Source organism: Macaca nemestrina, chromosome 6 (genome assembly GCF_043159975.1).
Source record: "Macaca nemestrina isolate mMacNem1 chromosome 6, mMacNem.hap1, whole genome shotgun sequence".
NCBI classification, from domain to species: domain Eukaryota; kingdom Metazoa; phylum Chordata; class Mammalia; order Primates; family Cercopithecidae; genus Macaca; species Macaca nemestrina.
The window spans coordinates 165,665,773-165,689,932 of NC_092130.1; the positions used below are offsets into that span (position 1 = coordinate 165,665,773).

General features: G+C 36.2%; 1 long non-coding RNA gene across 2 annotated transcripts in view; it reads left to right on the forward strand.

Moving 5' to 3' along the window:
• Positions 1-24,160, forward strand: part of LOC105492319 (uncharacterized) — a 164,739-nt gene that overhangs the window by 115,541 nt on the left and 25,038 nt on the right. For both annotated transcript variants that reach the window (XR_011624353.1, XR_011624354.1), the window contains exon 2: positions 23,439-23,557. This is a non-coding gene — a long non-coding RNA (uncharacterized lncRNA). The remainder of the gene's footprint in view (positions 1-23,438; positions 23,558-24,160) is intronic.

A 24,160-nucleotide genomic window follows, 5' to 3' on the forward strand; every position in this document is an offset into this window, starting at 1 on the left:
CCTGTGTTGGGCATCTCACCTCCAGAACTCTAAGATAATAGATTTTTGTTTTTTTAAGCCACTAAGTTTGTGGTAATTTGTTACAATAGCAATTAAAAACTAGTACAGTCATTTATGCTTTTTAAAGCAGCTTTATTGAGATATAATTAATATGTAAAAAACTGCATATATTTAATGTGTACTGTTTGATGAGTTTGGACTGCTCACCTAAATAACAAACAGAGATAGATTCTTCAAGATAATGAGCTTACTCAGAAGTGCACAGGGGATTTGCAAATCCGGGATATGTGGGTTATGGGAACCATAGACATATCCAAAGAAATTGAGGGAAGGAAAAACTTCAGCAAAAGTTTCTGTTATGGGCTTATGTGTATGAGAGTCTTCCAGAGAGGCTTTGTACTAATTCTTATCATAGGCATATGTGTGTGAGGGCCCTCCCTTCTTAAACTCCTGCCTTCACTTATTTTTTTGTTAGGATTTGATACAAGTGACACCATTTCCATCCTGAAAACTTACACAGGTCATATACACATACCTGTATCATCACCACAATCAATATAGTAGACATATTCAACCCAACACCCTCCAATGCTTCCTTGCATCTCTTTGTTTCTGTTTTCTGCATGTGTGTGTCGGGGGGGTGGAGTGGGGTAAGAATTTTATTTATTTATTTATTTATTTATTTATTTATTTATTTATTTATTTATTTTTGAGACGGAGTCTCACTCTGTCACCCAGGCTGGAGTGCAGTGGCGTGATCTCGGCTCACTGCAAGCTCCACCTCCCAGGTTCACACCATTCTCCCATCTCAGCCTCCTGAGTAGCTGGGACTACAGACACCCACCACCACACCCAGCTAATTTTTTGTATTTTAGTAGAGACGGGTTTCACCATGTTAGCCAGGATGTTCTTGATCTCCTGACCTGATGATCCGCCTGGCTCAGCCTCCCAGAGTGCTGGGATTACAGGTGTGAGCCACTGTGTCCAGCTTGTGTGTGGTAAGAATTTGAAATGTGAGCTCTACCATCCTGATAAAGTTTGAAGTGCACAATACTGTATTGTAAACTATAGGCACGATGTTCTACAGCAGATCTTTAGAACTTATTCTAGAACTTGTGTAACTATAACTTCATACTCTTCAAATGAGCAACAACTTCTCATTTTCCCCACCTACCTGCCCCTGGCAACCACTATGGCATTCTCTGTTTCTATAAGTTTTATTATTATAGATACCTCATACTAAGTGGACTTGTACAGGATTTGTCCTTCTGTGACTAGCTTATTTCACTCAGCATAATGTCCCGTAGGTTCATCTATATTGTTGCATATAGCAGGATTTCTTTCTTAAGGTTGAATAATATTTCACTGTATTTATGTATCACATTTTCTTTATCCATTGGGTTTTATCCAACGTTATTATCCATTTGGGTTTTCTTTTTGGCTATTGATTTGTAGAAGTTATTTCTATATTTTGGAAATTAATCCCATGTCAGATATATGATTTGCAAATGTTTTTCTCTCATTCCATAGGTTGTATTTGCATTTTGCTTTTTTTTTTCTGTGCAAGCTTTTTGGCTTGATATAATCTCATTTGCTTATTTTTACTTTTGTTGCCTATGTTTTGGTGCATTGTCAAGACCAATGTCAAGATAAGAAGATATATATCTTCCAATATATAAACATAGAATGCCTTTCCATTATTTGTGTCTCTCTTAATTGCTTGTGTTAATGTTTTATAGTATTTACTGTACAAGTCCAACTTCCTTGGTTATGTTTACTCCACAGTACTTAATTCTTTTTGATGCTATTCTAAATGGAATCGTTTTCTCACTTATTTTTCTAGATGCTATTCTAAATGGAATTGTTTTCTTAATATTTTTTCTAAATGGAATTGTTTTCTTAATATTTTCTAGTGGTTTATTATTAGTGTATAGAAACTTATTTTTGTGTGTTCATTTTGTGGCCTATGATTTTACTGAATTTATTAGTTCTAAAACTTTTTGGTGGAGTCTTTAAGGTTTCCTACAAATAGGATCATGTTATCTGCAAACAGAGATAATTTTACTTCTTCCTTTCTGATTTAGATGCCTTTTATTTCATTTTCTTTTCTAAATGCTCCGGTTAAAACTTCCAGTACTATGTTGACTAGAAGTGGCATGAGTGAATATCCTTGTCTTGCTTCTCATCTTACAAGAAAAGCTTTCAGCTTTTTACCAGTTATTATATATTAGCTTTAAGCTTAATATATATTGCCTTTATTATATTGAGATAAATTGCTTCTATACCTATTTTCTTGAACATTTTTATCCAAAGAGTGTATTAAATTTTGTTAAATATTTTTTCTGGGTCTATTGAGATAATCAAGTGATTTTTATCCCTTATTCTGTTAATGTGGTATATCACATTTCTTAATTTGTGTATATTAAACCATCCTTGCATTACAGTGATAAATCCCCCATTATTGTGGTATGTGATCCTTGTGTGTGTTGTTGAATTTGGTTTGCTAGAATTTTCTTGAAAACATTTGCACTTATGTTCATCAAGAGTGTTGGCCTGTAATTTTCTTTTCCTGCTGTGTCTGTCTGGCTTTGGTGTCAAGGTAATGCTGATCTCATAAAATCAGTTTGAAAGAGTTCCTTCCCTTCAACTTTTTAGAAGATATGTGTTAATTCTGCTTTAAATCTTTGGTTGAATTTATAAATGAAACCATCTGTTCCAGGGCTTTTCTTTGTTGGAAAATTATTGATTATCAACTCAATATCTTTACTCATTGTTGATCTGTTTGGATTTTCTATTTCTTTATGATTCAGTGTTGGTAGGTTGCATATTCCTAGGTACTTATCATTTTCATTGAGATTATCAAATTTGTTGCATATATAATTGTTTATACAAGTCTTATATGACCTTTTCCTTTCTGCAGCATCAATTATAATGTCTTCTCTTTCATTTCTGATTTTATTTAATTGAGTTGTCTCCTTTTTTATTAGCCTAGCTAAAGGTGTGTCAATTTTATCTTTTAAAAAACCTCCTGGTTTTGTTGATTTTTTTCTATTTTTCTGGTCTTTTTTTATTTATTAGTGCTCTAATCTTTGTTATTTTCTTCCTTTTACTAATGTTAGATTTATTTTGTTTATTATTCTTCCTGTTTTTCTTTTTCCAGTTCCTTGAGGTGAAAAGTTAAATTGTTTATTTCATATTGTTATTTTTTCTTAAAGAAGTTATTTATCACTATAAACCACCTTAAAACTACTTTTGCTGCATCCCATAAGTTTTAGTACAATTTGTTTTTAGTTTTATTTGTCTCAAGATATTTTCTGATTTCACTTTTTATCCCTTTTTGACCTATTTCATAAGTATGTTGACCCATTTAATAAGCATGTTATGTAAATTCCATATATTTGTAAATTTTCTAATTTTCCTTCTGTTATTGATTTCTAGTTTGACATTATGGTTAGAAAAGATGCTTAGTTTATTTTAATCTTCTTAAATTTGTTAAGAGTTATTTTGTGGTCTATCATGTGATCTGTCCTGGAAAAATTCCTGAGTGCACCTGAGAAGAATATATAGTGTGCTGCTGATGGAATGTTTTGTATATGTCTGTAAGATCCGTTTGGCCTATAGTGTTATTCAAGTCTCCCACTTCCTAATTGATTTTCTCTTGGGATGTTCTATTTGTTATTAAAGTGTTATATTGAAGTTTTCTACTATTCTTATATTGCTATCAATTTCTTTCTTCAGTTCTGTCAGTATTTACTTTATCTATAGGTACTCTAATGTTGGGTACATATATTTTTACAAATGTTATATTTTCCTGGTGAATTGATCTTATTATATTATGTCTTTTTTGTCTCTATGATGGTTTTTGACTCAATGTTTCTTTAGTCTGATATAAGTATAGCTATCCTGCTTTCTTTTGGTTACCATTTTCATGGAATATCTTTTTCTAACTCCTCATTTTCAGCCTTTGTGTGTCCTTACATATAAAGAGAGTCTCTTATAAATAGCCTATAGTTGGGTCCTGTTTATTATTCATTCAGCCATTCTATGTTTTTGATTGAGAAGTTTAATCCATTTAAAGTGGTTGATATAAAAAGGCTTACTGTTGCCATTTTATTCATTTTTTTCTCTATATATTGTAATTATTTTCCTATCTTGTTATCTTCCTTTGTGTTTTATTGATTTATTGTAATGCTGTTGACTTTTTTCTTCCTCTGATGTGTGTATTTGTATGTATATTTTTGATTACTCAAAAGCTTACATAAAACATCTTATTATTATAATAGTGTATTTTAAGCTGATTAGTAATTATAATTTCTTCTTATTTTTAAATTTAGTGACCATATACTGTTAATTGGAATTAGTGTGGTGCATACATAATTCATAATTGCATCTGAATAAGCTATGATATTTTATCACTCAAAATGGAAGCTGCAGCTGCCAAAAGGTATAAATATTTTGCATAGTACAGTTAGAATGACCAAACTACTATGATATTTCCTCTGTGCTCAAAAACTTCAATTCTTTTTTTCTTCCTAATTTCAAACTCCTCTGTCACCTGGACCAACATTCTGCCTCTCAATTCCCTGGTTTTAAACCTTCCGACTTAGGATGCATCACAATCACTTGCCATGTTTGTAAAAACTGTCCATTCCTGGGCCCTACCCCTGAACTGCTGAATTATGCTTCTAATTCAGTAAGTCTGAGCTGGAACACAGGAATTTGCATTTTGGTAGGCTCTCTGGATGATCCTGATACAGTTTTATTATTCAAGGACAAGGCATCACAGTTTGAGGAATACAACTTTAGTTTCCCATCTTCTCCCCATTTCACGTGGCTACTACAGTGATTCTTTCAAAATCCAAGTGACATTTCACTGCTGTTGGATTGAGTCCAAAGTTTTTAGTGGTGCATAGAAGAATCTTCAATGAAGGGGCCAATGACTGGCTCCCTCCCCTCTACCCTGCACCCCTGTATTCAGGATGCATCTGCCAAGGATGTGTGGCATGGTGGCGTGAGCTGCTTTGATCTCTGCTGTGCATGCATACAGCCTGCAGAATCCACCATAGGGCAGAGCTTAGCAAGCCTTTAAAGCTCTCTTACATCCGAAAAATATCTGCTAACTCTCTGCCTGTTCTTCTGAATACTGCTTGCCCCACATGGGTTCACAATCTCATGCAAACAGAGCTGCTGGTCCTCCCTGTTCACTTACCACCAAGTTGCCCATTTAACTGGTAATGCTCCAAATTAAATGAACCTCTTTGCCAGTAAGTGGACTCTTAGGGCCCTGAACCAGGAAGGGTGCCGTCACAAGGCACTGAATCTGTCAGTGCCTCATCCTTGATCTTCTCAGCCTCCAGAAATAAATTTCTGTTGTTTATAACCCTCCTAGCCTATTACAGCAGCCAGAAAGGATGAAGACACCCTTTCTGCAGGAACGGTTAAGCTGGAGGGTTTTATATGAATGCCCTGCCTGCCCTGGTTGAGCTACTACACTGACAGAGTTGGGAGGCTAGAAATAGCCCCTGGGAATAGAGTCACCGGTTCATTCCATTCTTAACCAAGATCCAGTAGTTCTCATGAATAAGCCCTTCTTAGCAAGTTGCATGCTTTTGATCAGATTCTAGAGTGCTGCGAAATGGTTGTGTTTGACCATTTTGTCCACTGTTAGAGTTGCTTTTGGGGGAAAGGATTTGAATTTCCCTAGTAGAACCACTCCCATAGCAGATCTTAAAGTCCCATGAACTCTTCAGAACAGCTTTTATGGGTGTGCACGCATGCACACACACACGCGCACATTTGCACACGCATACACACACCCTGTATTCCCTTGGGCATGGCTATATAATACTATTAATCACCAGTGAAGCATGTGTTTGAAATTAATGTTTCCCCAGTAGTGGGGAGGACCACACAGAAATATTCACCCTCTTCTCATCCTTGTGACCACCACAATTCATTTGCATGGTGACTGTTCAAGACAAGAAGCATTGTCTATCCTTTCAGTACAAAATTCAAAGATCCCTCGCCCCTTCACCTCATTATAATTAGCAGCACATTCCAAATGCCTGAGCTAAAGAGTGCCTCCAGCTCACATGAGTTTAAGGGTACTAAAATTGTACCGGCTCAAAGTGTAATAGACCCTCTGCAATACTGCTAGAGCTTCCAGAGTGCTTTGAAATATTTTCCCTTCAAAAAAATTCACGAGCTCACACTGAAAACATTCTGAGAAAGTTTCAACAAAATAAGGATAAAGGATTGTTTAAATATAAAACACTCAAATCTTTTTCATGTATTGTCTAAGCTGATCTGATTAGCTCATGAGAATAACTCCAAGCTCTTGCCAGAACATAACAGGTTTTCTACATAGGTCTAGTTGGAAAGAGAAAGAAAAACTATATACAGCTGTTCCAAGGCTGGGAAATGCTGTGCAGATCTGACAGCAGCTGTTTGTATGCCAAATAGTTCCAGCAATTTCTAATTAAATCCAGCTCAGGAGAAATTTTATGATCTGTATCACATGATTTCTGTCTGTATCTGGGATGCTTTTTCTCCCCCTATTTAAAAGCCCCTCCAGTGAAGTCTGCCTATTTTCTTAATCTTAAAGGGCTAACTAATCTAGAGGCAAAAATATTGTTTTATTCGCTGACGTTAGCACATCCACAGGAGTCCATTGCTGAAGTTCTGCAGGCAGGGGATCTTCAACCTCTTAACTCTAAACACTGAGCAATTGTGGATGAGTGGGGTGAGAGTTGCTCCCTTCTAATAGCTCCTCCACGTTGTCTCTATTCAAAAAGTGAATGGCATGCACATTTGTGCTTTTCCAGCTTTGGTTCAAGACTCCTAACTAATAATCCTAAATTAACCATAAGAATAGGCTGGTATAACATTTTGCCAAACACATTCATGTATATTAACTTATTTACAATTTAAAGCAATCACGTGAAGGAAACTGGCCAGATATTATTATCCCCATTTTACAAATCAGAACACTGACTCTCTCAAACACTAAGTTATTCCTGATAAATATTAAGGTCACATAACAGTAGTTGTCAGGTAAGAACTTGGCAGCAGACTTTTCAGTCCCAAGGCCATTGCTGATTCCACATGGCCCACTCCCTCCCTCACCTCATCAGCTGGACAGACATATCCATCGATTCCTACATTCAAATGGTGTCATTTAAATGTAGGAACCAATGGAACCAGTGTCCTCAAGAGTGTCTATTTATTCCGCAGGAAAATTATCCATATATTTGAATACCTCTGACTCAAATTACATTTTCCTATCACTCAACAGAAATGTAATGTAGCTTAGTTCTATGTGGGGCTGATATGGATTGATATGGAGGCACGAGACAGATCTGAGAAAGCACTAGTAGTAAATACTAAGTAGCCATAAATACTTAAAATTAAGTATTCTTGCCTGAATTGCACAAGATTCTTGTTTCTCTGGGACAGAAGTCCCAGAACTCAGCCTATAATGTACATTTTTAAAAGCCCTGAGGCCAATGGACTAAAAGAATCTAAGCCACACTAAAATAAAAATCTGTCTGTGAATAAGATTTTCATTAAGGTAAACAAAATAACAACCCATCACCCTTTGATATGTTTATTCAGACTATTAATGCTTGTTTCCATGTGATACCACATTCCTAGACTATTGGTAAGTGTATGAGGGGCCTGTGGACACTTTTGCCCCATTATTAATGAGATCAACCAATATAAAAATATTTAATGGGACAAAATTTAATGAAAGTACTTGACTGCCAGCTTATTTGATTGTTTTCTGAGTTTATTACTCAGGATAATTAATGCTAGTTGTTGCAACAGATGAACCCACAAACCAGTGACATAATACCAAAAAAAAGTCCAGTTTTTATTCTCACAAAATGTAATGAAGTTTGGGCAGCTCTGGGTGGGTAATTCAGGGATTCAAACTGCTCCCATGGGATGTTTTAAAGCACCAAATATGGAAGTAGCAAACATCACTTACATGCACATGACAGTGGCCAGTTTCATTGCCCCAACTACACAGCAAGAGATTTAGGAGAATGTGGTCTTCCTGTATTCCCAGCAAAAGGAAGCAGTATGGGATACACAGAGCATTCTATGCAACAGGGCTTTCTCTGTAACCACATCATTCCAGAAGCACCAAATACTCCATTTTGGACAAATATCATAACCTAAGGAGAGGAACTTTGTAACCTTCTCAACAGGAAGGGTCACAAACCTTAGAAGGGCTTCTCTGTTAAAGAGTTACTCTCAAAGCCTTAGACTCCTGCTTATGAAGACTGGGAAGAGACAAGGCCAGGCGCGGTGGCTCATGCCTGTAATCTCAGTACTTTGGGAGGCGGGTGGATCACTTGAGGTCGGGAGTTTGAGACCAGCCTGATCAACATGGGGAAACCCCACCTCTACTAAAAATACAAAATTAGCCTGTTGTGGCGGCACATGCCTGTAATCCCAGCTACTTGGGAGGCTGAGGCAGGAGAATCACTTGAACCTGGGAGGCAGAGGTTGCGGTGAACCAAGATGGCGCCATTGCACTCCAGCCTAGGCAACAATGAGGCTGGGTAGGCTTAGCTATCCAGACCTGTCATTTTATTTAATAATCCAATAAAGATTTTCTGCCAAAGATCTTTATATATGTATATACTTAATTATTGTTGAACTGACCAGGGGAAGCTTTTTCTGGATAGTTTGAATAAGCATCTTGGAATCTTAATTGTCCATGGAATTTGGGATTTTCACAAAGGACTACTCATGTTCAACAACGTCCAAAGGCATTGAATAAGCCAAATAACTCTCTCCCTTATAGCACTATTTATTCTTTTTGTGTAAAAGAGTGACAGTGGATGTACTCCTATTCTTATGTCACAAGCAGTTGTTCATTTTTAACAGTTTTTCTCAGAACTGATGAAGAAAAGATATCAATGTGATACTGCCTGATTATACTTATCCCTTGGTCCATGTAGCTGCTGTTTCTTATCTATGTAGTCGTCATAGACATTAGAATCATGATCTTCCTGAATTCAATTTTTTTCAAGGCTTAGGAAACCAAGCTGTCTAGGTCAGTTCCAGAGCCTATGCAGTCAAAATGTTTTGTTTTCTAAATTTCTTCTTGTAGAGAGGACACATCCATATCCTGCCCTCTGTTATCCCCATTTCCATGACAAAAAAGTGAGACCTAAAATAATTTTACCAACCTTCCAGAATACATCGAAGAGTGAAGTATGAATAAAATATGGAATGCTAAATTCCAGTCATACATATTAATCTGTTTTGCAGCTTAGCTGCTCAACTTTTACAATGTGGATGTCTCAGGCTCTTTAGAAATATAGTATGCCTTTGGATTTTAAAACAAATTAAATAAGAACTGTCAGTTCTCAACAGCTCTTATCATATGTTTACTATACATATTTCTTTCCCCAAGGGTGGAACAATGTATGTAAACCTAATAGAAACTGGATTTCAGTTTCTTATAAAGCACAGTCCATATCATGTTGACATAGACAACATCAAATTTTCTCTCATCTCGAAAACATTTCAGATTCTATGGCATATAAGCATGTCAGGAGACAATTTTCTGCCAATACCAGAGAGCTGAATGTTTCATGTTCAAAGTAGAATTTATTGTGTCTGAAGACAATGCAGTGTAGCCTTGGGAATTTTGAATGTATTACAGACAAAATGAAAATGGTCAATAATGTGGATAACTGTATCTATTTCTCCACTTTCCAAGGTGCATAGTGTCCTTTTTGGCTTAGAAAATTATACATTAGAAACCAAAGAACACTGTTAGGTCATTTAACTACTTTGCACACATTTCGTATACTTTAAAGTTCACTGTATATTATTTAAAAATAAAGAAAAACCTTACAAGTATCAGAAAGAAAGTGACGTCCAAATTTCTTTTAGTTTTATTTCTTTTTCATGATACATTCAATTTGATTTAGAATATATTAAGAATTAGCACAACTATATAAGTATAGGGCAGGGCAACATTTTGTAAGCCTTTTGTATGGAACACTTAATACCACTAGAAATAGATCCCATGGTCAAAAATATTGAGTGTGCTTGGATAAATAAAACTGAAAAGATTTATTTTATTGAAGGATTTTTCAGACCTCTTAATAAACTAATATATATCAAGGCTCAAATGTCTAGTCCCAAAATGCCATATTTCCTAAACTTACTTGGCCACCATAAACTTTTTTTTGGCAGACTTCTTTAACATCTTGACTCACACTAGTGTTCTACAGAAGAGAGACTGAAAAAGTTGCAATGGGGACTAAAAACTTCTCTTGAATTTCCTAGAAAATACATCCTTACTGTATCCACACAATGCTGAAGGACTTTAGCAGCTAAGTGGAAAAAATCAGAACAAATTAGTTCAATGTGGAAGAGCTGTGTAGACATACCAAAAATTTATTGAGTTACTACAATGAAGTACCAATGCTATATATTTAAAATAAAAATCTAATAAAGAAAATAATCTAATTGAGGCCAAATTCAAACTTTAAAAAGTAAAGTAACAAAATAGTTATATGCAAACTAAAATACGTATCTCACACATAACTCCCATTTCTTCCTTTTAAAAATGATTAGGGAGCCCTCTGCATAGTCTAGACTTTGAGCTAGTCACCAAGGACACAGCAGTGAGTGCACACCTGCAGTTTCCTCTTGCACAAAGCTTTTGAAGGTCCCTGGTAGTGCCATCCAGCCATTATTTATATCTTTGCTCCTGGCAATATATGCCATCAGTCTTACTTTAGGTTTACCACAATTATACTTACCTACAGGAAGAGAAATGAACACTTCTCTTATTCCACATTCTACAATAAGAGAAAACAACATTTTTTACTAAAGAAATATACATATAATTCAGCATGTAATGATTTAGTATTTTCTTCTGAAACCTTTTAAAAATACACATGTGGTACTCTCTAAGCAATTATTGCAGTTAGAGCCAAAAATGACATTTTTTATCTTAAGTTTCTGTTGAGTTTACAAAACAACTTTTTGCAAGTTTCCTTTAGACATTTACCATCCAAGAAACCACGAAGCTACTATGCTTAGGAAATGTCACAATATCCCCCCACACCATAAAGGAACTGCATTACTATACTATCTCCAGTCAGAGTCATACATTTTCCAAACAAAACATGAAGTTTGTTTTTTTTTTCAATATGTAAACTTCCATTTTTTCCATGCTTGCCAGGTTAGAGATGGAGCCAAGGAGACTATAATATTAGTGGAATGCAACTTACTCTTGTAATATAGGAAAATGCCATCCTTTCCAATAGGTTTAAGGTCAGGATAAGGTGGGAAAGGGGATGAAATTGGATTGAAAGCTCCTCTGGAGCAGAGGAGAAGTGAAGAATCCCGGTGGTAATGGAGGAAGATGCTTGGATGTGTTTGGAGTGGTCAGGGGAGGAGCGCATGCAAGAATGGCTGAGCATACACGTGTCAGTGCAAGGTGGGGATTAAAATATGAAAGCTGTTATTGGCTTTCTTATTATTTTTATTGATGTCTTCCATTAAACCCACAGCAACATTAAAGCATTAAACCATTAAACCCACAGCAACCATTAAACCCACCTTTACAGCAACAATGAGTGAGATAGTTCATAGTCTCCTGATCTCTGACAGTGTGCCCCGTCTGTGTATTTGCCTTACTAGTTCAGAGACCTATGCTTTCTTGACCAAGGTGACAGGATGTCTGCTTCCTGCTTCATGGTCTCTATCTTCTCCAACACTGCATTCTCTCTTCTCTTGGTAGAAGTTACAAGCTAGTGGTCCATGGGCCAAGTCTAGCATGCAGGTGGGTTGTGTTGGGCTTGGCTTTTTGTTCCCTTTAAATGAGAACCCAAATAAAACCAGGATATTTCACATAAAATCCAAGCTTTTGGCTTCTTTTGAAAAACTGGAATGTCTCACAACTTTGGCCTCAATATTCTTACAAGGTACAACCAGCTGGGACTGAGGAGCCTCAGTGCTCTAATTCTATCCAAGCCCTACCACTCACATAATGTCTGCAGATGCACTCAGGCAGGCCAGCTCCATTCATAGAAGCCATCTGCTTGACCCCATTAGGCAATAACCACCCATCTCCAGGAAAACTGAAACTCAACACACAGAGATGACCTCATCAAGATAATTTCTCCATCCCTGCTAACTTAGGTCCTCTTCAAAGCTCACCCAGCAGTAAATGCCTCATGTCTTCAACAGTCTCCTGAACTTCAACCCAAGTATTTTTTCTTTCCTGTTTCTTCACCATTTTCCTTTTTCACGGATTCTCTCTTATCCACATAGAAAACAGTTTTTACCATCTTAGAGGAAAAACAATGCTCTTTCTTTGACACTTCATCTCCCTCAGGCTATCTACCTTCTCTTTCAGCACCAATATTCCTGAAAGAATAATTTTGTCTTGCTCTTTGCAATTCTTTACCCTCCATCCAGCTTCAAACCACTGGCCCCAGAAGACATTAGAAACTACTTTCATTAAAGGCAAAAAACGGCCTTCTATCCCTCAACCCAACAGACAATTTTTATTCCTCACTATATCAGCCTTGCTGCAATATCTGGCACAGATGACTACTGACTTCTATTTTGAAATTATTTTATTTCCTAGCTTCCAAGACAGGACTGTCTCCCTGTTTTTATTCTCATCTTTAAACTCCAATTTTATTGGAGATTGAAAATATCTTTAAATATTTTAATATAAAATACTACATGTTTTCTAGACTTAAACATCATTTCTCTAATTCTTTCTACACGCCTTTGAGTCAGACCTAATAACAATATGCTCATTTTTTAAAAGATAAAATATCCTTAAAGAGGTTGAATAAGTTTTACAAGGTAATCATTCAGAAGAGGCAGAGTTGGGACTCACATCTTAGTCTTTCCTGAAAAAACACCCCAGCTGTTAAATACCACTCTGTCCTGCCTCCCCTTTCTCAAGCTTGTTGGTGACTTCTAGGTAGACCTCAGTACTTTTCTCTTCTCATCTTACATGTTTCCCTGTGCAATATCAACAATGCCCATTGGTTCATCAATTGCCTCCATGTTGATGTTCTTAACCCAATGAACTTCCATTCTAGGTGTTCCTTTTAAGAACCAAATTAATGTACTACCCCTCATGTTCTTTATTTACCTTTATCTTAACATTTACATGGTTTCATTTAGCTTGCAGGAGTATACGACTATTGTCCAGTGGAACAATAAAATCCTTGAGAAAACTCTATTCTATCATCTTACATCATCTCTGCCCAGCCTAGTGCCTGACCCATAGATATTTAATGAATATTGAATGAGTGAATTACAGGATATCTAATGGCTGTCTGTACATCGCTACTTAGATCCTCCAAAGCCCCATCTCCTACCTTGTCTATATCTCAAACTCAGGTTGCTTCAAACTTTACTCTCAATCATTTAAGCCACTCTGACTCTGTCCTCTAAATTCCTTATCTCAGAGAATAATAATATCCAGTCAAAAATCTGAGTCTCAATCAGTTTCTTCACTCCCTTCCATATCAAATTGATCAAAACATTCAGTTAATTTATTTCCCAAATAGTCCACAACCCACCTGCCCACTCCCACGTATTCATGGTATCATCCATCATTCCATGTAGGACAATTGCAACAGCCTACTCACAGGCTTCCAGCCCCTTCCAATCCATTCTAGACAATGTTATTGGGGCGCTTTGTTTATCTCTCTTTCTCGCTTTCTCTCTCTCTCTTTGTTCTTTACCTTGCTCAAAGTTCTTGAAACTTCCCTATAGCCTACACAACAGAATGTACCTCCTTAATCAGGCATATACTAAGGCTCTTTATGAGCATCGTTTTTCCTCTAAGATGATAAAAACTGTTTTCGGTGTGACCTTTGCTTTCTTTTCCAGCCTTCTATCCATCACACCTCTCCTAATACATCACGTTCAGTAGTTCTTGGCTCCTCCCCTTCTTCATGAATTCTCTCCCACATCTTATCTCCCTAGAAGATCTTATATGTTCTTAAGAGTCTCCGTGCAAGGATTATATTCTCTAAGCAGCCCTTCCTATCCCCTCTACAGAGATTTAGATAATCATTATAACTACTGCTTCACTTGTGTATTATTTATATTTTAGTGATGATTATATTATAAAATACATAATTACTTGTCTATTTCTCCATGAGATTTGTAGAATGCTGAATGCTAATTTTCCACAATTACAGGAAAGATTGATGAGTAAGTTCTTCAGCAGTGGTTTGTGAGATTGTGGTGCACCCTTCACCCAAGCAGTATACACTGAACCCCATTTGTAGTCTTTTATCTCTCATCCCCCTCCTGCCCTTTCCCCTGAGCCTCCAAAGTCTATTGTATCATTCTTACACCTTTGCATCCTCAGAGCTTAGCTCCCACTTGTGAGCCAGAACATAGGATGTTTGGTTTTTCATTCCTGAATCACTTCACTTAGAATAATAGTCTCCAATCTTATCCCAGGTTGCTGCAAATACCATTAAATCATTCTGTTTTATGGCTGAGTAGCATTCCATTGCATATATAGACCACAATTTTTTTATCCACTCATTGATTGATGGGCATTTGGGCTGGTTCCATATTTTTGCAATTGTGAATTGTGCACTGTAAACATGCATGTGCAAGTATCTTTTTGTATAATGACTCCTGTTCCTCTGGGTAGCTATCCAGTAGTGGGATTGCTGAATCAAGTGAAAGTTCTACTTTTAATTCTTTAAGGAATCTTCACAATGTTTTCCATAGTGGTAGTACTAGTTTACATTCCCACCAGCAGCATAGAAGTGTTCCCTTTTTACCACATCCATACCAACATCTATTATTTTTTGATTTTTGACTATGACCATTCTTGCAGAAGAAAGGTGATATCACATTGTGTTTTTGATTTGCATTTCCCTGATCATTAGTGATGTTGAGCATTTTATCATATGTTTTTTGGCCACTTGTATATATTCTTTTGAGAATTGTCTGTTTATGTCCTTAGCCCACTTTTTGATGGGATTGTTTTATTCTTCCTGATTTGTTTGAGTTCTTTGCAGATTCTGAATATTAGTCCTTTGTCAGATGTATGGATTGTGAAGATTTTCTTCCACTGTGTGGGCTGCCTGTTTACTCTGCCAGCTGTTCCTTTTCCTGTGCAGAAGCTCTTTAATTAAATTATATGAGCATAATATAGAACCCAGAAATAAACCCAAAATACTTACAGCAAACTGATCTTTGACAAAACAAACAAAAACATAAAGTGGGGAAAGGTCACCCTATTCAACAAACGGTTCTGGGATAATTGGCAAGCCACAGGTAGGAGAATGAAATTGGATCCTCATCTCTCACCTTATACAAAAATCAACTCAAGATGGATCAAAGACTTAAATCTAGGATCTGAAATCATAAAAATTCTAGAAGATAACATCAGAAAAACTCTTCTAGACATTAGCGTTGGCAAAGACTTCATGACCAAGAACCCAAAAGCAAATACAACAAAAACAAATATAAATAGGTGGGACTTAATGGTTATTTTTTTTCTCATTGACTCTTACAACAATCACATGGTGTGGGTACTAATGTTTCCTTTAATGTTTTGACAGATGATAAGATTGGTGAGCTTCAGAGAAGGAAGCACTTGAATCCAGGTCTTGTGATCATTAACCTCATATCATTTCCATTATGTTGCACCATATTTGAAGCATTAAGCAACATTAAGCAGTCAGACTCGTGGTATACCTAAAGCATTAAGCATTGAGAGCCGAGTGCACTAGAGAGGATTCATATCAGCAGGAAAATCAAACAATATAGAAGATAATTTGTTTAAAGCCACTCTCCTCTATGCAAAGAGCAGTCCACAGAATAAACCCAGTTGATTGACAACATGAATTCCACTGTATATAATTAAAAGCTATGTGATCATCATCAAGTCAAGGTGGCTTGAGAACATAGAAAGTAACCACATTCAACTCTGTATTGAATACCTCCCTTCTTCCTTTGTCCCTCTGTCTCTGTACTTTAAGATCATCTGTGTGTATATAGAACAAAGGTAATGGAAAGCATCTTGCTTTTGTATCAAGAGAACATGTGGCATGATCAAAATGCAGAGTGAAGGAAACACGATTCCATTCAAAACATACCTTTTCAGTTAATTCTTACTACGATTCCATTCAAAACACACCTTTTCAGTTAATTCTTACTTTCCATCACTGAATTTTGTCTTGTCTGTTTGTGTAATGATTAGATGTTTTCTCCTAGAACATTTCCTTGTATCTGAGTCTTTACGTTTTGTTTTGTTTTTTTAACAAAGGCAAGATGGGTAATGACTTTGTTGATTTAAGTACATGTTAGCTTTCTTTGTTAGAAATGCTGAAACCTAAAATAGTAAAATTTTCATGGCTATTTATAGATAGTAATAGCCATGTGACACAATTCTGGATAATTAGTCATTCATGGAAGTCAGTGGGAGAATTTCCAAGAAAGCTTTTTAAGAAAGGAATAGACGGCCGGGCGCGATGGCTCAAGCCTGTAATCCCAGCACTTTGGGAGGCCGAGACGGGCGGATCACAAGGGCAGGAGATCGAGACCATCCTGGCTAACATGGTGAAACCCCGTCTCTACTAAAAATACAAAAAACTAGCCGGGCGAGGTGGCGGGCGCCTGTAGTCCCAGCTACTCCGGAGAGTGAGGCAGGAGAATGGCGTGAACCCGGGAGGCGGAGCTTGCAGTGAGCTGAGACCCGGCCACTGCACTCCAGCCTGGGCGACAGAGCGAGACTCCGTCTCAAAAAACAAAAAAAAAAAAAAGAAAAAAAGAAAAGAAAGGAATAGACTCAGTTGCTGTGGCCCACTTTGCCTCTTCAGCTTTTTCTCCTTGTCTCTTCTGCTTCCTGAAAGGGAAACGAAAGGCTCGGAGGCATGGCTGCCATCCTGCCACAGTGAGAACCAATGCTTCTTGCTCATTATGACAAAGTAGAAAAGTAGAAGGAGCCTGGGCCCCTTGTGACATATGTAAGCCGCTATATTAATCCTGAAGTCACCTATTTAAGACCTATTATCATATGAAATAATAAATCTAATCTCCCATTTGTTTATCCATGAAATCAGATTTTCTGTACTCTCAAATGAAGTCGTTCCTGATACAAATGCTCTTATGCAAAGAGCACTCTTTCTCTTTACAACTGAATAGGAGAGGATAAATTTCAGGACTTATCCAAGGTGTCTACTTGCTACTGCTTTGGAAAGTAAAGCAGTAGAACTAGATGAACTTGAAGAATTATTGAGACTACTTCTTCATTTTAGAATTTAGGAAATTAGTACTCAGAATGGTTTAGGAATTTTTTCAAGACCGCTCAACCATTGAAGCTTGAACAAGGGTACTAGTAGCCTAAATTCCGCCTTGGTGTGCTTTTTTGTAACTCTGAAATTAAAGAGAACTTTTGACTCTGAGACCATCAAAGTCCTCATTAGAGCCTTGCTTATCATTAATATACTTTTGCAAACTCAAGGTTACAAAGTAGGTGTTGAGAAGGCTTACAAGAAAGATAATAATTGTCAGGGGTGGAAAATTGAGCACATAAGGAAAATTGCTAATTAACCCAATATTTTGAAAGCTTATGGAAGAATGAGGTGAGACTTAATTAAAAGTGGAAGATAAGCTCTATTAGAGCACAGGCCTTCTTTGCTTTGTTTTTGCCTCTATTGCTTGCACCTAGAACAACTCCATAAATGTAGAGGATATTCCATAAACATTAATTAAATGAAACAATTACTAAAGGAACGGCAAATAACCATATAGAATATAGTTTTCCTACGACTAAGAAAAAAATCATCTTCCTAACACAGAAAATATTTTAGGCTAGTTATACAGGAAGGCATTTACGACAGTGAGCGATTACACATATTGACCATGAGAAAACTGCGAAAGGGTCAGAGAGAAAGGGAGATTAATCACAAAGGAATTTAACAGGCAGTAGATTGCTCAACAGTAACAATGGAAGATTGACCGTGGTGAATTGATATCTCTAAATTGCTGTGGGAAAATAGCCATTAACTTAACTATCATTCAAGAATGAAGACCAAAAAACAGATCTTTTCAAATGAGAAACAAAAACAAGAGAATATGCCATAACATACAATGCACTTTTTAAAAAGTGCATTATAAACAAATGAAATGATTCCAATAGGGAGGGTGGAGATCCACTAAAGAGGAGGAGCAAAGAAAATGGTCAACACATGGTTATATCTAAACAAATACTATTTCAAACAATAATAATACTTGTTCTTAGAACTCTATTGAAATAGTGCACTAGCTAGCAATAACATTTAAGGGGGACTGGTTAGTTTTAAGCTATTCTAAGGTCTTTACGTTATGTGAAAAGAGAATAAAGATAATGATTAACTTGAGGCTGTGTTAATCAATTACTAATGTTAACAATTTAAGGGTAGCCACTAACATGATAGAAACACAATGTGTAAACTCCAGGAAAATAAAGAGAAAATTTGAATTTAAAAATACTAATCAATTGAAATGGCAGGAGAAGGGAAAAACAAATTCCAGGTTTATATGTTATAACAGACAAGGAATTAAAACACAGGCAAGTTGGAGTCAAGGCATGGGGAACAGATATACCAGGTAAAACCAATCAAAATAAACCTAGTATGGCTATTTAGTAACAGGCAAATAGGCTTTATGCCCTAAAGCATTCTTAGTGATAAAAATTTACCATGAAGATATATATATATTTTTTCTTTTTATCTGTGTGTACATGTATGTACATATCTGAGATGCTATTATGGTCACTTAATGGCATAAGCTCCCCATATGTACATCAAAAAATTGAGACTCACAGAGAAAAAATAAGATTCACAAACAAAAAATAACACCAACCCAGTGGAAAAAGAGAGGTTACAAACAAACAGTTCAAATAAAAGAGCAGCAATGAGGCACACAGTTATTTAGCATCTACCAAATTGATAATTCCATGTAAAAGCCCAATTTCATAATCAATTTAAAAATATAAATTTAGCCATAATGTTTCCCACCCTTCAGTCTTCATCTTTACTAGTAAATTAAATATATGCCTTATTTTAAAATGCAATGTATATTTACTTTTACAATTTCTGTTTTTAATATGGAAACTACAGATTTTATATTCTCTTCCTGTTTAGCAATTTTGATTTTGTTATGGTACTTTCCTTTTGTTTTTAACTGTACCTTATGTACCTTGTCTTCTTGTTTTCTAATATTCTGACTTCTTGATACCTGGCATGAGTTATTTTCCTGATGCTAGGCAGTATTTTGTTAATGTTAGAGTCAGGTTACCTGCCTTAGACATAATGGGTATTTCCTGTAGATTGTGCTATTTTAAAAAAAAATTATAGTTAAAAAAAGAGAAAACATTTTGAATGTTTATTGGCCTTAAATATTTGATAAAATATACACATTTCTGAGAAAATATAACTTATCAAAGCCGAATCAACAAAAACAAAACTCTTAGTATCTTTGTAACCTTTAAGTAAATCAAATCAATAGAAATATAGCTTTCAAAATACCACCAGGTCCAGAAGCAAGCAAGTTCTATCAAATATTCCAAAAGGAAATTATTTCAGTCAGTCTTATAAAAACTCTCCCAGAGAACAGAAAATTAGAGAATGCTTCTCAATTTATTTAATGATATCTGTATTACTTTGATTCCAAAACAAGATAGAAAAGTCTTATCTACAGAATTTTGTAGCTAAACTACAAAATTACAGACTAAAAGTCAAAATTATTAACAAAATACGGGAAGCTGTATCCAACCATGTAAATACAAATAAATCTCGTTACTTGATAGCCCAGATAATCCAGGGGGTAGACAGTGAGGGTTTTCAACGGTGCCTGGGCTATGTGGAGTGGAGAGGCCAAGTGAGTAGAGCTCAGACATTCCAAAGTCCCTTCCGTGTGTTTTTTCTCAGACCACCTTCATGACGGGTTTCCTCCCTCTCACTTTAAAGTTGAGAAAACCGAGACCCAGCCTTGGGAAATGATCTTCCCAAATTAGAGAACTAGTATGTAGTAGAGCTGGGATTCAAATTTCAGCCTTCTGATTCCATGTTTGGTTGCTTCCTTTACATAGCCACATACTAGTAAAGGTTGAATAGCCAGTTCCTCTAGGAAAAAATGCCCTCACTTGTAGCATTTGCTGATTTCTGTGGTATGAATGCTCTCATGGCTGACTTCAGGTTACCATATGATGTCACTGAACACAGAGTTGAGTTGGCTCCAGGAGCCAAGGCACACTGGCTCTGGCACAGCACTGCCTGTCAGACTTAGTCCTGGTGCCTTTACAGTCTTTATTGATTCATTCTTGCTTGTTCACTGGAGATGGCTGACTTGCTTCTTTAGCAAGTAATTACCCACAGGCATCATTTATTTCATAGATACTTATCAATTATCTATACTATGTCAGTCATTTTTTTAGAACTAAGAGCAGTAAAAACAAAAACAAAAGCAAAATCTTGCCCTTGGGGGTGCATACCTTGTATTGTAGAGAGAAACATAAACTAAAATAAAAAGTAAATTACATAATATATCAGAAGGAGATAATTGCTATGGAGAAAATCAAGTGAGAAAGTGGGATAAGAGTGACTGAATACTGTGCTTCGATTTTAACAAGCAGGGAAAGTCTTATTGGGAAGGTAATAAAGAACCCAGGCATGTGGGTATCTGATGAGGGGCCTTCTAGGCAGAAAGTGGAGCAGATGCAAAGACCTTGGGCATTATTGTACCCTGATGTATTCAGTGACAGCAAGGAAGACAAGCATGGCCAGTGAAGAGTGAGTGCTGCCAAGAATAAATAGGAGATGAAGTCACAGAGGCAATGGACACATGTGTCACCTTGGGCTCTGAGGCAATTGAAGGTCTTCAGATTTTATTTGGAATTTCCATGTAAATTCTTCTTTATCAATTTTTTGCTTATATACCACATGTCATTTCAATATACAGTTTATTCCTTCTTCCTTTGGGGAAAAGTTTTCTGTAAACTTATTTCTGTTCCATTAGTACAGTTCCCTAATTAAAGGAAACCAATTATTCCTATGTTGTATCATTTCTGCCTTCCATCTTTTTCATCGACTCTGTGATTATTCCTTGTCTCCTTTTTTTCTGAATTCAGAGTAATTATCTCAAGGATTTTCTCTTTGCCATTATTACATTCCTTTCCCTTTATGGTTAACTTGGTAACTCTGTAATGTTTTGTCTGGTTCTCAATTTTATCTCTTTATTTCACTTTCCATGTTAACATTATTCTCCCTTTTTTAAAAAAATTCATAGGCCTGTTTTATTGAATGAATCTTATTCAATTTTTTTTTGACACTAGTGGGAAATCTGCTTCTTTTTCTTGGTTTGTGTTTTCTTTCAAACTGAGTCCATTTTGTTATGCCTGCTGCATCTTTTTTTCCTTCCCTTCATCCTTCCTTCCTTTCTCCCCTTTTTCCCATTTAAAACATTTTGCTTTAATACATTTGCATATCTGTCATGACTTTTTTTTCACCTTGCTTATGCAAAATATGCAGAACTTATGAGCTCTAATATGGTATAAGTGAATTATCTTCCATTTCCTTCTCTTCTTATATGGGATTGATTTGTCTTTTCCTACTCAAGCTATAATTTGAGGTCTAGGAGCTGCTGTCTGTTTACTTTTTTGAAGTTTCAGTGTACAAATTGGTGAGTGTAAGGGCCTAGTTGGTTGACTCATCAAAAGGGACATGAACTCTGATTTCCTTTCCAAAATTCCATTAAAAATCCTGCACAGGGACTCATTCCACCCACCATGGATGTAGACTCCTTCCATTCTCCCAGTTCAGCAAGGGACCAGAAAACTGCAAACCCTCACTGTCCTCTCTGCCTTTGCTCTGGTCTTATAGTGACATGTAGGTGTTTCATACTTGAATATTTTTCTAATTTCCCAATATTTCCTACTCATTTCATTGACTCACATCTCTCCACATTAAAGAATAGTGATACATATTCATAAGATTTTATTAATTATCAGTCTTTCATTGGTATTGCTTCTGGCTGATGATCTCACTATTGCTTAAACCCACGTAGAAACATTTTGAGATTTTTCCTTGGCTTCACCTTTAGAAATATTTGTCATAAAATTCAGTATTTTTCCTGGTTTGATTGCTACTAGTAAATTTTTGGCTGCTTTTTTTTTGGTTAACTGTTTAAATTTTATTTTGTTAAATATTGGAAAAATGTGTGTGACCCTGAATTACTTGCTGCCTTTAACCAGATATTTATTACCTTTTACTGAAAGTATTTAGACAAGAAATTATAATATTATTCTATATAATAACTGCTGTATGTATCAACAGATAACCAGTGATTATTAGAGATGGTGGCTGCACAATTACTTTTATTACCAGTATAGAAGAATTTGAGAGATAAGTAATAAAGGCATTACCCCAAGTGCCTTGCATTCATAAGATAAATACATTCTGGGACTCTAATGTACAGTATGGTGACTATACTTAATAATGCTATAGTGTATATTTGACATTTGTAAGAGACTAGATCTTCTGTTCTCACTACAAAATAAAAAAGGTTATTATGTGACATGATTGATGTGTTCATTAACTTGATTGTGGTAAATATTTCATAATGTATATGCATATAAAATCATCATGTTGTACACCCTAAATATGTACATTTTTGTCAATTATACCTCAATAAAGCTGCTTTAAAAAAAAAAAAAAGGAATAGTATTTGCCCACAGGTCTTTCTTTTTTCTTCATGTTTGAGAAGAATCTGTTGTGCTCAGGACTGGGAATGTGGATGTACTGGGCCCTATAATTAACAAAAGGGATAGATAACTGCTCAGCAACAGCTCCCTTTTCTCCTCCCCCTCAATCACAGTGTTTCAAAACAGTCCAAAGGACATTTCTCATTACAATGACCCTCCTCATTTCCAAGTAGTGTAATAATACAGCAGATATTGCCTATCTATCTAAGCTAGCTGACGGCCTCTAAGGCTCATGGTCTAGTGTATTGGTCTGCTCAACTTCTCAACAATTTCTCTTAACAGCTTATGAGAAAGGACAAAGAAAATAAGAGTGTGTAACTAGGCTGCACCAGGGAAAATGAACTGTTTATTGAATTCAACTTATTAAATAAATTTTCTCAATATTACTACAAAACTTTGAGGGCTTTTCCATGGGGTGTGGAGTGAATCTCCATTTGTCAGCCTTCCTGGTTTTAATAAGTGGTCTCTAGGTGTCTGGTTCTGAGCACATTCATCTTGAATATGAGTCAATTAAACTTACATTGTTTGGTGATTGGTGAATATCTATTTAGTACTCTTGGCATTATTAGGCATCTTTCTGAAATGAGAGTTGCAAAATGGGCAATTTCCTAATCGGAAACATACTGCAATAACTCCAGTTCTCATATCATTTCAGGTCATATGCTAAATTACAGGGCTGAGACCTCTCCACAGCACATCTGATATTGGGATCGATGAAGATCAGATGTGCAAATCACAATGGGCTCCAGAAAGCCCTAGATTGTGTCATTCAAGGTAGGAGGATTTGCTTCTCTGGTAAGCTGTGGAAAGATCCTCTGTGGATTAAGACCTTTCGTTTCTCTTAAAGGATGAATGGATATTATAAGTCCCAAGGATTCAATAAAACCTTTATAGCCTTAGTATAGCAGAGTGTCCGTCAGCCAATTCTGTGATTTTACTGTGTTTGTCTTTTGCAAAAATCCATGTGAAACCTCAAATGTTCCTTTTACAAGTTCTTTTGTTACACACACATGTTTTTGGTTAAATTAGTGGTGGTTCAATCTGGAAAAGATATCCGTAATTAGAGTCTTATTTTTGAAGTTTAAAAGGGGTGGGGGGAAGCACATATTCTATCAACTTTTCCTTACAGTAAAATTTACTCTATCTTCAAAAGCTGTGACCCAACACAGCAGTTTCTAGGATCCTCCAGAAGGAAAATTTTCACTTACTGCCATATTGTCAGAAAAACAGGAGGCTTCTAAAAGTTTTCAAGGGTTTTCTTTCTCTCCTCAAAACTCAAGTACGTGCTTGTTAAATAATAATTCATGTAATTTGTAAAGTGCGTTAGCTTTCAAAACCCACATGTTATTAAATCTGATCCTCAAACCAGTAGTTTCA